The sequence below is a fragment of the Lissotriton helveticus genome, chromosome 11, assembly GCF_964261635.1.
Source record: "Lissotriton helveticus chromosome 11, aLisHel1.1, whole genome shotgun sequence".
NCBI lineage: Eukaryota > Metazoa > Chordata > Amphibia > Caudata > Salamandridae > Lissotriton > Lissotriton helveticus.
Window position 1 is genome coordinate 206685438 of NC_136072.1, and position 16288 is coordinate 206701725.

General features: G+C 45.3%; 1 protein-coding gene across 1 annotated transcript in view; it reads right to left on the reverse strand.

The window, feature by feature from the left end:
* Positions 1-601: 601 nt before the first annotated feature.
* The window catches only part of LOC144792353 (uncharacterized), a 250193-nt gene continuing 234506 nt past the window's right edge, over positions 602-16288 (reverse strand). Inside the window, exon 6 of the transcript XR_013602542.1 lies at positions 602-1010. The gene's annotated coding sequence lies outside the window, so the exon portion shown is untranslated. The remainder of the gene's footprint in view (positions 1011-16288) is intronic.

Here is a 16288-nt window from a genome sequence, read left to right on the forward strand (position 1 = left end):
ATTAGGCCACCTCTATGTAAAATCTGAGGACAAATTTTGCCCTTGCGACGGAGGAAGTTTCCAAAATGACATACACTTCTTTTCTTGCAAATTTTATTTAAAATATATTAAATGGTTTTTAGTTCCATATTTTAAGAAACAAAGGCCAATCTCTTTGGAACAGTCTTATTTGTTGCTGCTCACTCTTCACAATGATGAATTGATATTTCGTGTGAGCTCTTTCTTGAGAGTTATCGTCCATGTGCGTAAAACAATGGAAAATCCTTGAAATGCCATTTGTATTGCTGCTGTAATATAATATAATGTGTGCCGTTTTTAAAATGTATAGGAAATCGTAATTATTTTAATTGTGATTGTACATATATATGTGATTGCTTTTATGGATTTGATGGAATCCGAATAAAGATTTAAATCTGAATCTGAACTACAAGACGTCTACAAGTCATATTATTTCTAACAGAAGTACAAGATTTAGGTAGTCTTTCAAAGCATAGAATTCTTTCATGGGCAGTAATTGAAGTTGCATCTTTCTGTTTCAATCTAATACATTTGCTCATAATTTTAGGATCACAAGTCAAGAAAAAACAGAGGTCCCCCTCGGTAATATTGTAGGTTGTTATTTGGGAATGCAAAGGGGGCTGTGAATCAGGCAAAACCGTGCATAGAGCACAGTAATCATGGGCCGCAAAGTCATTAAAAATTACATTGGGATAGGCTTTTGATAAATTGAAAATATGGGCAAGTGTCTCCATAGAAGCTGGGACAGCAACCAAACAGGTCACCAAAACATCTATCACAGATCGCATAGGTGTGAGGCAGAAATGATTAGAATTAGTTAGTCTTCGTGCTAAAGTTGTCCAAAAGTTAGATGACGAATCCCACGACGCAGAAGAACGACGTCTTCAGTCCAAAGAATTATTCCAGTCCTGGGGGCTCTCCCGTTTCCCGGCGCAGCAAGCCAAAAGGAGTCCAGCGACGACACTTCCGACAGCAACAGTCCAGATGATGGTCTAGGAAAATGGAATCAGATGCAGGTATTATTCATTCTTGTAAATAACATTTATCAGCTGGAACTGCTTCCCAGCTATCTGCCCTGGCCTCATCACTAGAACAGTATTGTCCTGACCGGTTGCAATTATTTCAGCCTGTTCAGGGGGATTTTTAGGCAATTGAACCCACACTCTCGCTCCGGGATTATCAGTGGAGCCAAAACCTTTCTTTCCTCGAACTGTCAACAGAGTTGGGGCAGTGCCTTTTTTAATCTCACCACTGAAAACAGGCATAATTAGCAATTGAGCAACTCGGTCTGTTTTGTGCATCAGTAAATCAGATCACCACTGTTGAATAGGAGTACTTTAATTTCTCCTTGATAATCACTGTCAATGACACCTCCGAGCACTTGGATGCCTTTTAAGGCCAGGCCAGATCTCGGGGCAATTAATCCAAAACTTCCAGCTGGTATCTGGACACCAATGCCTGTCTCCACAATAGTAAAGTCTCCTTTCTTTAAAGTAATTGGGTTTATAGAATGCAGGTCCAAGCCTGCAGAACCTGGGGTTGCTCTGCATGGAGCCGGCTCCATGGGAAATTTCCCAATACATCACTGTACTCTCCACTGTATTAGGTTTAGCATCAATGGCTGGAGGAAATAAACGCATTAATGGGGAATCAGAATTCAAATAAGGACGATTATTTAAAATCAACAATGCATCAAACAAGCAATCTCTCCAATTGTTATAGTTGTCATTTGATAATTTACGAGGTTGATCTTTCAGCAAGCCATTCATTCTCTCCACAAGGCCTGCTGCCTGTGGGTAATAAGGTATATGAAACACCCATTCAATGTTGTTCTCCACACAGAATTCCTGCACTAACTTGCCTTTAAAATGGGATGCGTTGTCAGACTGTATTTGAAGTGGAACATCATAATATAACATAATCAACTCCAATGTTTTAATAGTATTTACTTGGGTAGCTCTTTTACAGGGAAAGGCCACTGAAAGTGTCTACAACTGTACAAATGTATTGACAATTTTTACTCATGGGAAGAGGACCAATATAATCTATTTGCCAAATCTGTGCAGGTGATTTCCCTCGATGTAACTGTCCTCTGATAATATGGCGCAGCTCTCGCTGTCTAGAATGTTGACATATGGGGCAATGCATATATAACGTCTGTGATCAAATTAAGTGGAATATAAATCCCTCGGTCAGCAGCCCACCTGCTAGTGATTCTTTCTCCAAAATGTCCTGCCTTCTGATGGGCCCATTTCGCCAAATCAAAATCTTGTTTGTCCACCATTGCCTCAGAAATTTTAGATTTCTCATCTGCAATTTGGTGAAAAAATTTGTCAAGGGAATCAGTAAAAATATGACATGTACCGGGCAATTCTTGTTTCAAAACTTGATAAACAGCATATAACTCAGCAAATTGACTACTTTTTCCTTCACCTGTTGTACTTAGCAATTTTTGTGTGATCGGATTATAGGATACTGCCTTCCAATGCCTCTTCTCTCCCTTATACCTTGCTGAACCATCCGTAAACCACACATGTTTTCTGTCCTCCACGGACAAATCATCAAATGGCTTACCCCACTTAACAGGGGATTCCTGTACTATAGGTACGGAACAATCACTCTCTGCCTTTTCCAATGGCGCCAGCGCCACTTGCTCATGTAACATCGCAACACCCTTTGGTCCTACACGTGCTCTGTCTTGTATATACCATTTCCATTTAATCACACCTGCTTCTTGAGCGTGTCCAATTCCATGAGTTTTTGGTCAACTCAAAACCCACTGCATAATAGGAATTTCAGGTCTCAAAATTACATCATGTCCCAAAGTCAGTTGCTCGGTATCCACCAGAACCCAATAACATGCAAGTAGCTGTTTCTCAAATGGTGTATAACGTTCGCCAGCATCGGGTAACTTTTTAGTCCAGAAACCTAACGGTACTTTTGTTCTAACTTGTTTTTGCCACAAACTCCAATTCGCATAAGGACCTTGCACAGACACATTCAATTCCACATCACCATCACGTACAGGCCACAAATCCAAAGCATGCTGAATCGCTTCTTTCGCCAGATCAAACACATCTTGCTGGGGTTTGTTCCATTCAAACACATTCTTTTTCCGAGTAACTTTGTACAAAGGGGCTAATATTTGACTCAAATGTGGAATATGTTGACGCCAGAAACCAAATAAGCCAATAAACTTCTGTGCTTCCTTTCTGTTCCGTGGAACGGCAAATTCTGCAATTTTCTGTTTTACTTGTGGAATCACCTCTCGATTCCCTTCATGCCAATTAATGACTAAAAATGTCACACTTTGTGCTGGACCCTGTAATTTATCTGGATTTATTTCCCAACCTCAATTTTGTAAATGAGTTACAATCTGATCTAATTGGGTCTGAACTTGATCTTGTGTTTCACCTTGAATCAAAATGTCATCAATGTAATGACACACCTGTTCTTGCGGATTTACCGGTATTTCAGCTAAATGTTCTGTAAATAGCCTTGCGGAAGACTTCTGAACGTCATTTGACGTTCATTACATGTAAAGCTGAACTGTTCATGACACTCGGGGGCAATCGGGATGTAAAAGAAAGCATTAGCAATGTCAATTGAAGCATACCAAGTTCCTGAATGTTTTTGAATTGTCTCAATTAAGGTAATAATGTCAGGTACTGCAACAGTCAAAGGGGGTGTATGTTTGTTTAATTCGCGATAATCAACTGTCATGCGCCAAGAATTATCACTCTTACGCACTGCACCGGCCATACGGGATTATTCCAGGCAGAACTAACTGGGGTAATAACTCCTGCATCCACTAAATCCTGAATTGTAACACTCATTTCTTCATACCCACCTGGAATACGATACTGTTTCTGAGAAACCACTTTTGTAGCTTGGGGAATTTTCACGGGAGGAATTCTCAAACGACCAACTCTCACAGATTTTGACGATATGTATTTCCTGTCTCCAAATTGATAACGTCCATCATCTAAACATAATGTCATACCTTTCAAAATGTCAATTCCAAATATGTATTCCAAAAGTGGTACCACTAGTACAGAATATTCTTTTCGGGGAATTCTACCTATTCTCATTTCGACATTAGCTTGCACTGCGGGAGTTACTTTACCACCTAAGCCAGTAACTGTAAAGAATTGTCCTTTAAATTTCTTTGGGTTCCCATAAATTAAAGTGGCCTCCGCTCCTGTACCTACCAATGCTCGGGCCCTCTGTATGTTACGATGTCTCCAAAAAATGTCAATCTCTACATAGGGTCTGTTATCTTTGTGAGCCCAATTGCGTACCGGAGCTTGACCTATTTCCTAGTCATTTTTATTGCGTTCTGATGCCCAAGACAAATCAGGGTAAAGACTTTCAAATCTTCTAGGTAGTGTCACCTCTTGTTCATACTTGTTTCCCTCACAAAATGGAATCTTGTCATCCGCAGAGTATTGTGAATTTCGCTCAGACAACCTGTGTCGTCCATCTCTCATTCTCATTTCAGGAGATTCATCCCTCTCCTCTCAATGTCTGCTTTCAAAACGCTCATCTCTCCCCCTCTCTCTCTCCCCCTCTCCCACTCTCTCTCGTTCACGACGGGGAGACACGTCCCTCTCATTCCGTCTTCCATCATACCTGTCAAATTGATTACGGTGTCTGTCATTGTCACTGTCATCAGAATAGTCACGATCACAGTCCTGTTTACGCACTGGCCTAGCGCCTTCTTTCCTGTCCAAGTCACGTTTGCGGATCATAGCCCACAATCAATTATTCGGCTCACCATCAATATCTTCTCTTTTCACACCATCATCCAGCAAGGCGAGAAACATATCACGTCTAGTAAAATGATAGTTACCACTAGTACGACCCTCGGGTCTGGATTGTCTTTCCGGTTTAAGCCATTCGCCCAATTCACCAAGCTGACGCACAGCCTCAAGCACAAGAGACAAAGGACTGCCAGTTTGATTAATCAACAATGTCATCATAACTTGCTTATAGGCCACAGGGGCAGAACGAATAATCCTATTCCGCACCGAAGAAGTTAACAAACCATCCATCAATCTGTCAGATGTACTCAGAAAAATTGCAGTTTATCACTTCTTCTTTGTGAGGCATCTCTCAAAGTATACCACAGCTTATCATTCAAAGGCCAATCATATTCAGTAGGATATTTGTGATTACAACCATCCGTCGCTAATTGAAGCAAACTAATTTGACCAGCATTAGTATAATTCCGAAAATGATCTTGTACAGTAGAATCAGAGCTCAAAGAACAGAATTTCAGCGCATCTCCCATATCCAACATGATGCCAGCAGCACCCAATTCAAAAAGACGCACCATCCATGTAAGCAAGGCCTCACCAGGCCGTTGTCGAAATCGTTCTAAAATGTCACTAACTTCCTGTTGCGTAAAATCTTCCAAACTATCCAAAGGAATCCCATTGGGATTGCCAGGAGCCTGCTGTAATTTCCTTCGAAAGACAGGGTGCGCAGAAACCTCCGCATGATCTTCACATGCATACCGGTCGTCAGATTTACAGCGATCGTCAAATTTACAACGATCGTCAGATTTACAACAATCATCAGGTTTACAGGGACCATCAGGTGTACAATGATCATCAGATTTACAAGAAGCACTCGATTTACAGTCACGCCCAATGCGAGAATGCTCGCGTCTGTCAGACTCCTCAGCTGAAGAACCAGAATCATTCGAGTCCCAGATATTACCATCCCACTCAGGGTTCCAATCAAGCCCAGCTTTTGCTACAACCAAACGCACTTTCCGTTTACTGACTCGACCACGTCGATTCTTGTATTTGTATTTAGCAATACGAACTGCAGCTCTTTCTGCAATAGTTTGATATGTGTCAAGTTTGTCGGCAAGCAATTTATTCTGACATCTCAAAAGAGTATAAGCATTTTGCAGCTCAACAAACTGATCTTAAGATTCTTTGCACTGACGTTGCAACTTCACATATTTCTCATGTACAATCCTGTACGCATACAACAAAATCCAACCTCTCCATCCCAATATTGGAAGCTCCTCGCCCTTCACAAGAGGCGACTTCTGCAAACAAGCAATCACCTGAGCCGGATCTGCCGTTTCCAGACAAGAATTCCAGCTCTCACTCAAACCAGTACAATCCGCCCATTCATGAGCTGGCGCTTCATAAGGTGTCGATTCCCATCCGGGAATTTCAATAGGCAATTTAAAAGTGGATTTTGACTTTCTCAAAAACATCGTACCAAAAGTAGATATATAAATATATACAGATATAAACAAAAAATATACAAAAAGACTTACCGCACGCGCCGAGCGCAAACCAATAAAATGAAAACAAACACGCGCTACAAGGTATACGTAAGCGGTTCGTGACGCCAAATGTTCTGACCGGATTCTCGGACCAGAAATCACCAATTCACCTAGATACAACCAATCCAGCCAAAACGTAACATCCCTCCCCAGAGCCTATTTACAACAGTACCTGTGTACTTACCTGGGAATGGGGAACTCACAATATACAAGCTTATACCATCAAAAACACTGCTAAATCTAAGGGATTACTAAGAATAATCAATAATAGCTACGGAATTCCATGTCCTACGCTATAATCTCACCTTATAGCCCCACGGCAATTTTGGCCCAGACTATTCTACCCTCCCTCTCATATCAGAGAGCAGTTCCACTGCATCTACCATTACACACCGACCACAATCGGTGCTCTCATTAACGCCCTATCCTGAGCGATCTCATTACACACTGATCACAATCAGTGCTCTCATTAACGCCCTATCCTGAGCGATCTCACTACACACTGATCACAATCAGTGCTCTCATTAACGCCCTATCCTGAGAGATCTCCCTTTATAGTGTCCCCACTTTGTCCTATTAATACCTCCTGATCTCTGTGAGGAGTTTCCTACGTATCTAATATCTAATGGGGGTGTCTTCTATCTTATATGAATTATTATCCGATCCTCTCACACAAGAATTGCCAAATTATTATATGCAAAGTTTATTCCCCGATTCAGCCTCACCTTCTCCCTTGGTCATCAGTTACCTGTAAGAAGGGAATGGCTCCTCCTTCTATACGACAGTACCTGGCTGTAAAGAAAGGTTAGTCCTACCATAAAGAACAAGTTACATAGATATTAATTTAGAACTGGGGTCCCTTTATTACACAATAACAGATTATGCAGTCACAATAACAACTAGCAATCTAAGCATAGCCTGAAAAGTAAAGGAAAGAGTTAAGATATGTATTTGCGCACTAAGAAGAAAGGTTGGACATCACCTTATAATTACGAAGTCCGGTTCTAGCTGTCATCTGGGTCCCTCTCTCGTCTGTGCCTTGGCTCATCTCAGATTCTCCCCTGCACCCACGGACACACGTCTGCGCCGCTATGCTCCTTCACCTTCGTCCCCCTCCAAAACACTGGAACCCTTCTCTCGTCTTCTTCGTCTGTCTCTTCACTCTGCACTGATCACTCTGCACCGCCTTCCTCTCTCCCACGAACTGTCTTCACCTTAAAACTTCAATCTAATAATGTAGTTTCAGCCGCTCTGGAATCCATCTGCTTCACTAACTTCTTCACTTTGATCGTTCTAACTCCGATGTCAAAACTAACTCCAACTGCTCCAACAGACCAACTCACGGTATAACTTCAGTCTTTCTAAGAGATCATCAGCCTTCGATCATTCCGAACTCCAACTGTCGACTGCCTGCTCCTCCTCTCTACTTTGATAATATAAAGAGCTCCTCGTTCATGGAAATTTCCAGACAGTAACCTGCCGCCCACCAGATTCCTGTACCAAGCTCCGCCCTCCCAACGCAACCCCAGCGGCCCACCGTTGTTGCGTCTGGAGCACGAAGGATAAACACATTCCTCCGATAAGGGCCGGCTCCGACCGGTTTCTCCTCAGTGAACAACAGCTCATAACTAAAACATCACTCTTGACCTACAAGCGCCTAGAGCAGCCGAGGCAAGAAAGAAAATGGAGTCTCTCTCGTTCGGGCCTTGTAGGCCTGAAAAAGAGTAAAAGAGACGCATAGCTCTATGAAAATACATAGACAAGCCCTACCAATAGGTAATATGATGTCAAAACTAAAGGATCTACCCTCTACTATAGGCCTTCAGGCCCGAAAATGATGAAAGGACACCTAATTATGTCAAAGTCAATAGGCTAACCCTAAGAATAGGCCGAAAATAAGGATCTATCCACTGGACTTAAGATAATAGTAGACTAAAGTCACCATCACTCAGAAATAAGGCAAAATATCAGGGCACTACAACGCCGGAGTAAATATTGCTGAGTCCTGTAGGATGGTAGGCTGATGCAACACACCAGACTGAGTGGCTTGCACAATAACGTATAGCCTGAAAGGCTACTTTGTGATGTGATGTACCAGGCTTTAAGTGTTACCCAATCCCCCAGCGCAGCATTCACATTGCAAGTTGTTGGACACTAGCCTTTAGATGGCTGGTTGTAGTAACAGAAGATGGTTGCCACAGAAGAATCCCTTGCCATGACTCTGCTTCCCGCCTCCCACTGCAACTGGTGTGCGAGAGTTTTATAAACGTGATATTACACTCAGTGGCACAGCAAGGCTGCATTAACAGCCAGGCAAGAAATATAAATGTTGTACTAGAAACACCGTAACCATATGGAATTCAAAAAAGTCCCTCTTAAAAATATGTCGTCCCTACATAAATAGTATTTTATAGGATAAGCAATCAATGCACACGTATATGCACGGTTTGTAAGGCACAGAAGAATGCATCAGATATTGTCACAAAATCAGGAAGGAGAGGACGGTCAGAACATAAGGAAGAACGCGTGAAGTCCAAAGATGATCAACACGTTCAGGGAAACAAGAAACCTCAATTCACCAAAAAGAAGGTAGCAGGTCTAAAAATCCGACATGCCGAGGATTTTGAGGACACAACTCAAGAACAGGGAATGGGCTCAGACAATGTTGGACAGTGCAGCAGAAGTCACCATAGCTCACAAGAACTTGAAGGATCATCTGGAGACAGTGGACTTGAATGAGTTCATCCAAGTTGAAACTGCAGATCCCAGGGTTAGTTCTCCACATAAGTTATATGAAGTAACACTCCAGATGGAGGGAGACATACCAAGAAAAGTGAGAGCACTCTTTGGGGAGCGACTTTCTAAGGGTTACGACATTCTTCTTGCTGAACAAGACTGGCCACCAGAATTTGTCAGGGATTGCCCATATGGCGAAGACATCATGCCAGCCTTCTCCAACCACATTCCAATTCATTTAAAATATACTTATGCCAGGAAATGAGCAGTTGCCCAAGCTCCTGCATTATACAAAAATCATGTAGGATGGGATGAGGATTCTCCATAAGATCCAGTTAAAAAATCAACAAACTGCACAAAGGCAGTACCCAGTTAAGCAAGAAGCTACAAAACAGGTCAGGGAGATCTTAGATCAACTTGAATATCAGGGGGTGATTGAAACATGCACCTCGTCAATGAACAATCCTTTGTTTCATGTCTCCAAACCAGACAATACATATGGTCTAGTTTTGGATTACAGACATCTAACTCTTGTTGCAAAACTTTTGCAGTACAAAAAGCACACAGTGCAGCATTAATGAGGTAAGCCTTGTGGGGAACCTGACAGAATCGGAAGCCCACGTTATTCATTCCGCCCAGACGACATGAGTGATCCAGAGATTACGCTACAGGACATAGCAGCCATGCTGACTAGCATACAGGCAGAGAACCTCAGCCTACGCCAAGACATGACGGCCTTACAAGGTCAAATGGCAGCAGGGGTAGCTAGTCCCTGGGGACACTCCCCGAATCCCAGAGCCAGGCAAGAAGGGTTGTTACGGCCACCTACTTTCACATTTGGAGGGTCCTCCTCTGCTCCCAATCAGGGCACAGCAATACAAGTAATTACCCCACACCCTGTGCAACTCGCACCTCCTCAACGCTTGCATGGCGACAGTACCAAATACAGCATCTTCCTTCACCAGTGCCATCTGCATTTCATGGCTAGAGCAACCGCCTTTCCCGATGATGCGTCCAAAGTCGCATTCATACTCTCTTACATGGGTGGAGATGCCGCCCAGTGGTCCATATCGTTGGTGGATAACGACGATCCTATGTTGTACAACCTACCTGTCTTCAAGGAAACTAGGCGGCAAATGTTCGCCGTTCATACGTTTGTTCAGGCCGCGGACAACAAATTACTCAACCTCAAACAGGGCAACAACGATCTGCTCCACTATATCACTACGTTCAGTAGACTAGACATTGAGGCGCACTGGCCTGAGTCAAAAAAGGTGTCTGTTTTCTATTGCGGCTTACGCGACAAACTGAAGGACTTGATTTCGCAGATGCCTGATCCACCCAAAGAAATAGGACCGTTCATAGACCTAGTAGTCAAGGTAAACTACAGAGTACAAGAACGAAGAATCGAAAGAGGGAAAGGGAGCGACAACTGCTTTCTGTCGTTTGGGGATAAAGGCACAGACAAAAGTAGAGATGAGCCAACCACTGCTAGCAACGCCCCGGAACCGATGCAGATAGGAGTACGCAGTCCGCTCACCAGTATGGAAAGAGAGAAGAGAAGGAAACAGAACCAATGCCTGTATTGTGGCAAAAGCGGACACTTCGTTAGAGAATGCCCAGTGAAGCCCACACGCACACGAGGAAGAAGGCCGTTTGTGTTACCCATTAACAAAGGAGACAAGACGGAAAACGAGACAACCCAGTAGACAAAGGGGTCCGTCTACTGGGTTTGTCGTCCTGTGAAACGGTGATGCCTGTGGTTTTGGATGGCAGCCATCATGTGGGTGTGGAGGTGACGTTACGGAATCAGACAGGCAAGGAATGGCTGGTAACCGCCTTACTGGATTCCGGGGCAACCGGTAACTTTATCGACACCCAGTATTCGCAAACGTTGGGTATGACCACGTTACCTAAAGACATACCGGAAACCGTCAAGGCGGTGGATGGAACCAACCTTACATCAGGCCTCATCAGGTATCAGACAGAAGAAATGGTAATGTCCTTCGTGAACCACCATACCGAAACGATTGACTTCGATGTGATCGATGCACCACAGTTTAAGGTCATACTAGGCCTACCATGGTTGGTAAATCATAACCTTCGGATCAATTGGATATCCAGAGCCATAACCCTGGACTCGGACCACTGCAACACTACTTGTTACACAGAGGAGGCTTCCTTTGGCGTTCGTACCATACAAGCACACTCATTACCCCTGCAAGGCATGGGGGTGGTCACCCAAGCAGACGTACCAGAGGCCTATCTAGACCTGGCAGATGTATTCGACAAGAAAGGGGCCAACATCCTGCCTCCTCATCGTTCTTTTGACTGCAGGATAGACCCGATTCCCGGTTCCGCCCTTCCATGCAGTTGGATATATTCCCTCACCCAAAAGGAGACTGACCATCTACGCTCATACCTGGATGAGTACCTGAACACGGGTTCATACGCCACTCCCGGTCTCCGGTGTCCTCCCCTCTTTTCTTCGTGGCTAAGAAGGAGGGAGACCTGAGGACCTGCATTGACTTCAGGGCTATGAACGCCATAACGGTGAAGAACCGATACCCTTTGCCATTGATCTCCAGTCTCTTAGATCAAGTGAGGAACGCCTCCGTCTACACAAAGCTGGACCTACGGGGGGCTTACCACCTTGTCAGAGTCCGAAAGGGCGACGAATAGAAGACGGCCTTCCGGACCAAATTCGGCCTCTACGAATACCAAGTCATGCCCTTTGGACTCTGCAACGCCCCCGTAGCGGTTCAGTGCTTCATCGACGAGGTGTTGAGGGACTACATCGATATCTTCTGCATCGTCTAAATCGACGATATCCTGATCTATTCACACAACCTCGCGGACCATATCCAGCACGTGCGTTCCGTCCTCCAGCAGTTAGGAAAACACAGTCTGTACGTGAAGTTGGAGAAAAGCGTGTTTCACGTTACCACGGTCGAGTTTCTGGGCCATATCATCACTCCAGCTAGAATACAGATGGACAACAAAAAAGTGGAGGCCATTCTGTTATGGCCTACTCCGACCTCCGTGAAAGACGTCCAGCGATTACTGGGGTTTTCCAATTATTACCGCCGGTTCATCACAGGCTTCTCCGGAATGGCAGCATCTATCACCCGTCTTCTACGCAAAAACGTACCTTTCTGTTGGGATATCAGAACTCAAGAGACGATTCACTACCGCCCCGTGCTAGCTCACCCTGATGCGGAACGACCGCTCATAGTGGAGGCAGATGCCTCACAGGACGCGTTGGGGGGCGTATTGTCACAGAGAGACGCCGACTCAGGTCTCTTACACCCCGTGGCCTTCTACTCTAAGAAGCTCCAACCCGCTGAACGTAACTACACGGTGTCGGATCGAGAACTGTTGGCAATAAAGATGGCATTCGAGGAGTGGAGACACTACCGAAAAGACGCCAAACACCCAGTGACCATATATACAAACCACAGGAATCTCCAGTTCCTACGTTCAGCGGGAGGCCTCACAGCCAGACAGCTTCGTTGGACCTTGTTCTTCAACGAATACAACTTCACCATCACGTTTCATCCAGGAAAAGAGAACGCAAAAGCAGGCGCATTATCACGACTAGTAGAACCCGAAGGCGTAACACCCACAACCGAGCCCGTTCCTATCATACCGGAACAGCACTTCCAAGGGGGTGTGGTAACTTCGGAGTTCCTAACCCTGTTACAAAAAGACGTCAGCCACACTGACCCGGTCATTCTGGTAAAGGGACACCAGGGTGTGACACGTGAGAACGGGTTTCTGTTCAGAGAAGACAAGTACTATCTGCCGCTAAAAGCTCGCCAACAACAAGCATTGTTCATGTGTCATGATCATGTCCTCTCCAACCACCCGGGTTACCACAAAACCTTGGATCTACTTCAGAGGGAATTATGGTGGCCCACCATGGAGGCTGACACAAGAAACCACGTAGCCCATTGTGCTGTTTGTCTCCTAGGCAAAATCAAGTCGGAACCACCCACAGGATTGCTACACCCCATACCGATTCCGCCGTATCCATGGCACACCGTGTCCATGGACTTCGTTGTGGAGCTTCCGATTACCAAAACCGGCTTCACCACTATACTCACCATCATGGACCACGTCTCCGAGATGGCTCATTTTGTTCCCTTGAAGAAGCTGGCGATGGCAACCGAATTAGCAGTGGTCTTCCTGCACAACATTGTTCGCCTCCACGGCATCCCTTCGGTGCTGATAACAGACCGTGGTACGCAATTCGTGTCCCGTTTCTGGAGGGAGGTGTGCAAAATTCTAGAAATGGACGTACGTCTTTCTTCCGCATACCACCCCCAGATGGATGGACAGGCCGAGAGAACCAACCACACTATGGAACAATACCTCCGCTGTTTGCTGATCATGGTGGAGAAAGAATGGGTCGAGGTGCTATGGTTGGCAGAATATGCATACAACAAGCATACCGCCATCGGGATGTCTCCTTTCTTTTGCCTCCAGGTAAGGCATCCTCGTACCACAGCCTGGGAGGAACCATGAAACAGCCCGTTACCCACGGTGTGGGCTTATCACGGGACACTGCGCGATCTCTGGCAACAAGACCGGCTCGAGTTGGCCAAAGCCAAGGAATCATACAAGGAACATGCCGATGCGCACAGGCTAAAGGAACCTGAATACCGGGAAGGAGACAGAGTGTGGCTCTCCATTCGGCACCTCAATGTGCATGGTCCCAAGAAATGGTTGCCTCGCTTTGTGGGTCCCTATGCCATTGAGCGAGCAATCAACCCTGTGTCCATGAGACTCTCCCTGCCTCCGCACATGAAAATACACAGTCTTCCATGTCTCTCTTCTGCGTGCTGTTCATCCTGAGTGCACCGTTCCCACTCCACCTTCTCCTGTGCTCCTGAATGACCATTTGGAGTACGAGGTCAGGGCCATACTAGGTTCTCGCGCACCAGGGGGAAGCTATTTTACCTGGTTGACTGGAAGGGGTATGGTCCTGATGAGCGTTCCTGGGAACCTTTGTCACACATGCGCCACGCTCCCGACTTGGTGCATGCCTTCCATCTTGGTCACCCGCTCAGTCCTCGTCCTGCCTCCACTGTCTGATCCAGGGTGTGAGGGGAGGGTCTGTTTTGGAGGGGGGTACTGTCATGTTGCAGCACCTTGCCGTTCCGTAGTCACCTCTAGACACGAGCAGCAGTCCGTATACTCACTTCCGGTTTGAGGCCCAGTAGCCGTCTAGTTGTTGACGGTCCTTCCTCTGCAATGAAGCACTTCCAGGGGCACGCATAAACTCTGCGTTTCCCACCGGCTCATTGCTTCGGATTCTTGCCGGTATCCAGGTTGAAGCAGGCGCCTGCATTTCAAGAGGAAGACACGGGGGACGCCAGTTTCCTTGCATCTGAGCTTGGTTTCCGCTACCTCGGAAACACCCGTCCCCGATTCCCGCGCTGGAGCGCGTTCAGGTATCCTGTCCTTTTTTTTTTAACAAATCTTTATTAAGATTTTAGCCCTTTTTTTTACAACATGGTTACCCCCCCCCCCCCCCCCCCCCCTGTCAGGTATCCTGTCCTTGCCGACTGGTGAGGCATTCCTTACGCGCAGGGGTGCTTTCTATTTTGATACATTTCCGCGCTGGAGCGCTATTATTTTGGGCTAACATTTCCGCGCTGGAGCGCTATGGTTTTGGGCTATCATTTCCGCGCTGGAGCGCTTTGTTTTTTGGTCATTGACAAGCACGCGTAGAGCGCTATTACTTCGGCTAATCTTTTCCGCGCTGGAGCGCTTTGTTTTTGGGGGCATTAATTCTCGCGCTGGATCGCTTATTTACTGTTCATTGTAACCGCGCTGGAGCGCTTTGTTCTTTGTTCATAAAACAAACGCAGGGGTATGTTTGTTTGGATGACATTGCCGCGCAGGAGCGCTGTTCTGAGAGCATACAGCAGCGCACTGTCGCGCCTTATCCTAGCTTTATTATAACTGCGGAGGAGCGCTTGCCTTTGTTTTTTCTTACTGGAGCACCTATACTTTCATTGGCTGCGAGGAGTTCACAAGTCTGTTGATATCACGATTCTACCAGAACCGCTTCCTCCAGTTCCCATCCAGTCTTCTTTTGCTCCTTTCCCTGGTTTCACCTCATCGCTGCCGGGTACATCCCTCCGTACGGGGTCAGGTGGGTACAGGGGCGGTGGCTCTTGTCGTCTCTGCGGAATGTCTTCACAAGCAGAGGTAAGCCTTGTGGGGAACCTGACACAGACATGTTAGCAACAAAACATTTGCAAACACGCGTAAACATACGCAACTTAGTGATCAGAATCATTCCATGAAAATGTGTATTCACGTACTTAACTTTTAACGAAGGTCAAAAAGTACCAGTAGCTTACAAATCACATTTGTACACACAAGTAGAAATGAAATTCACTTCTACAGAAAAAATTCTGACAGCTGTTAAAACTGCTGTAGCGAAAGAGAGCCCTCGCACAGGGTAAGCGCATTATGGTTGCTACACCTGTACCTGCCTTAGAGGCAGTGACAAAAGCGAGCAATCCTATGCTTAAGCTTTACCTCCGAGATGGATACAATGGGTTAATTCTCTTGCTGCGAAAGACGTTGACCACGTTTTTGAGCCTTATTTGACAACACAAGCATTTTTACAATACGAACAAGAATGTCCAATGCCTACTGAAATTCTACCTCTAGAACACTTATAGTGACGGTAAACAAGCCTATAGTGCGGCATGCGCAATCGTTAAAGGGTGTTGGCGCCATGGCAAATTCCAACCAATGCTCACTAAAACTCCATCTCTAGGAGATTGTACAGCTCAGCAAGCTGAACTACAAGCATTCAAGATGGCCGTTGAGAATACGGACCGCGAATTCCCCACACTCATAGTGTGCAATTCATTTTATTGTGTTCAGTCTTACAATGAATACTTCCAAAACTGGATTCAAAACAGTTACAAAGATGCAAAGGGTGGCACAATTAAGCATAAGTTGCTTTGGGAACAAGTAGTTCAGTTACGACAAGAACTATAAAACACTCACATGATACATAGGCTGAGTCATCAACGTGATGGCGTTCATGTTGCAGGGAATTAATTGGCTGATGAAGCCGCGAAGGCAGCTGTGCAAACGGCTTCCGTAGCTGCAATTACTCTTTGAAAAACAAAAATAAACGGCAAAATAATGTTGGCTGTCAATGCTTCAAGCAAAGACAGTGGTAAAACATTACCA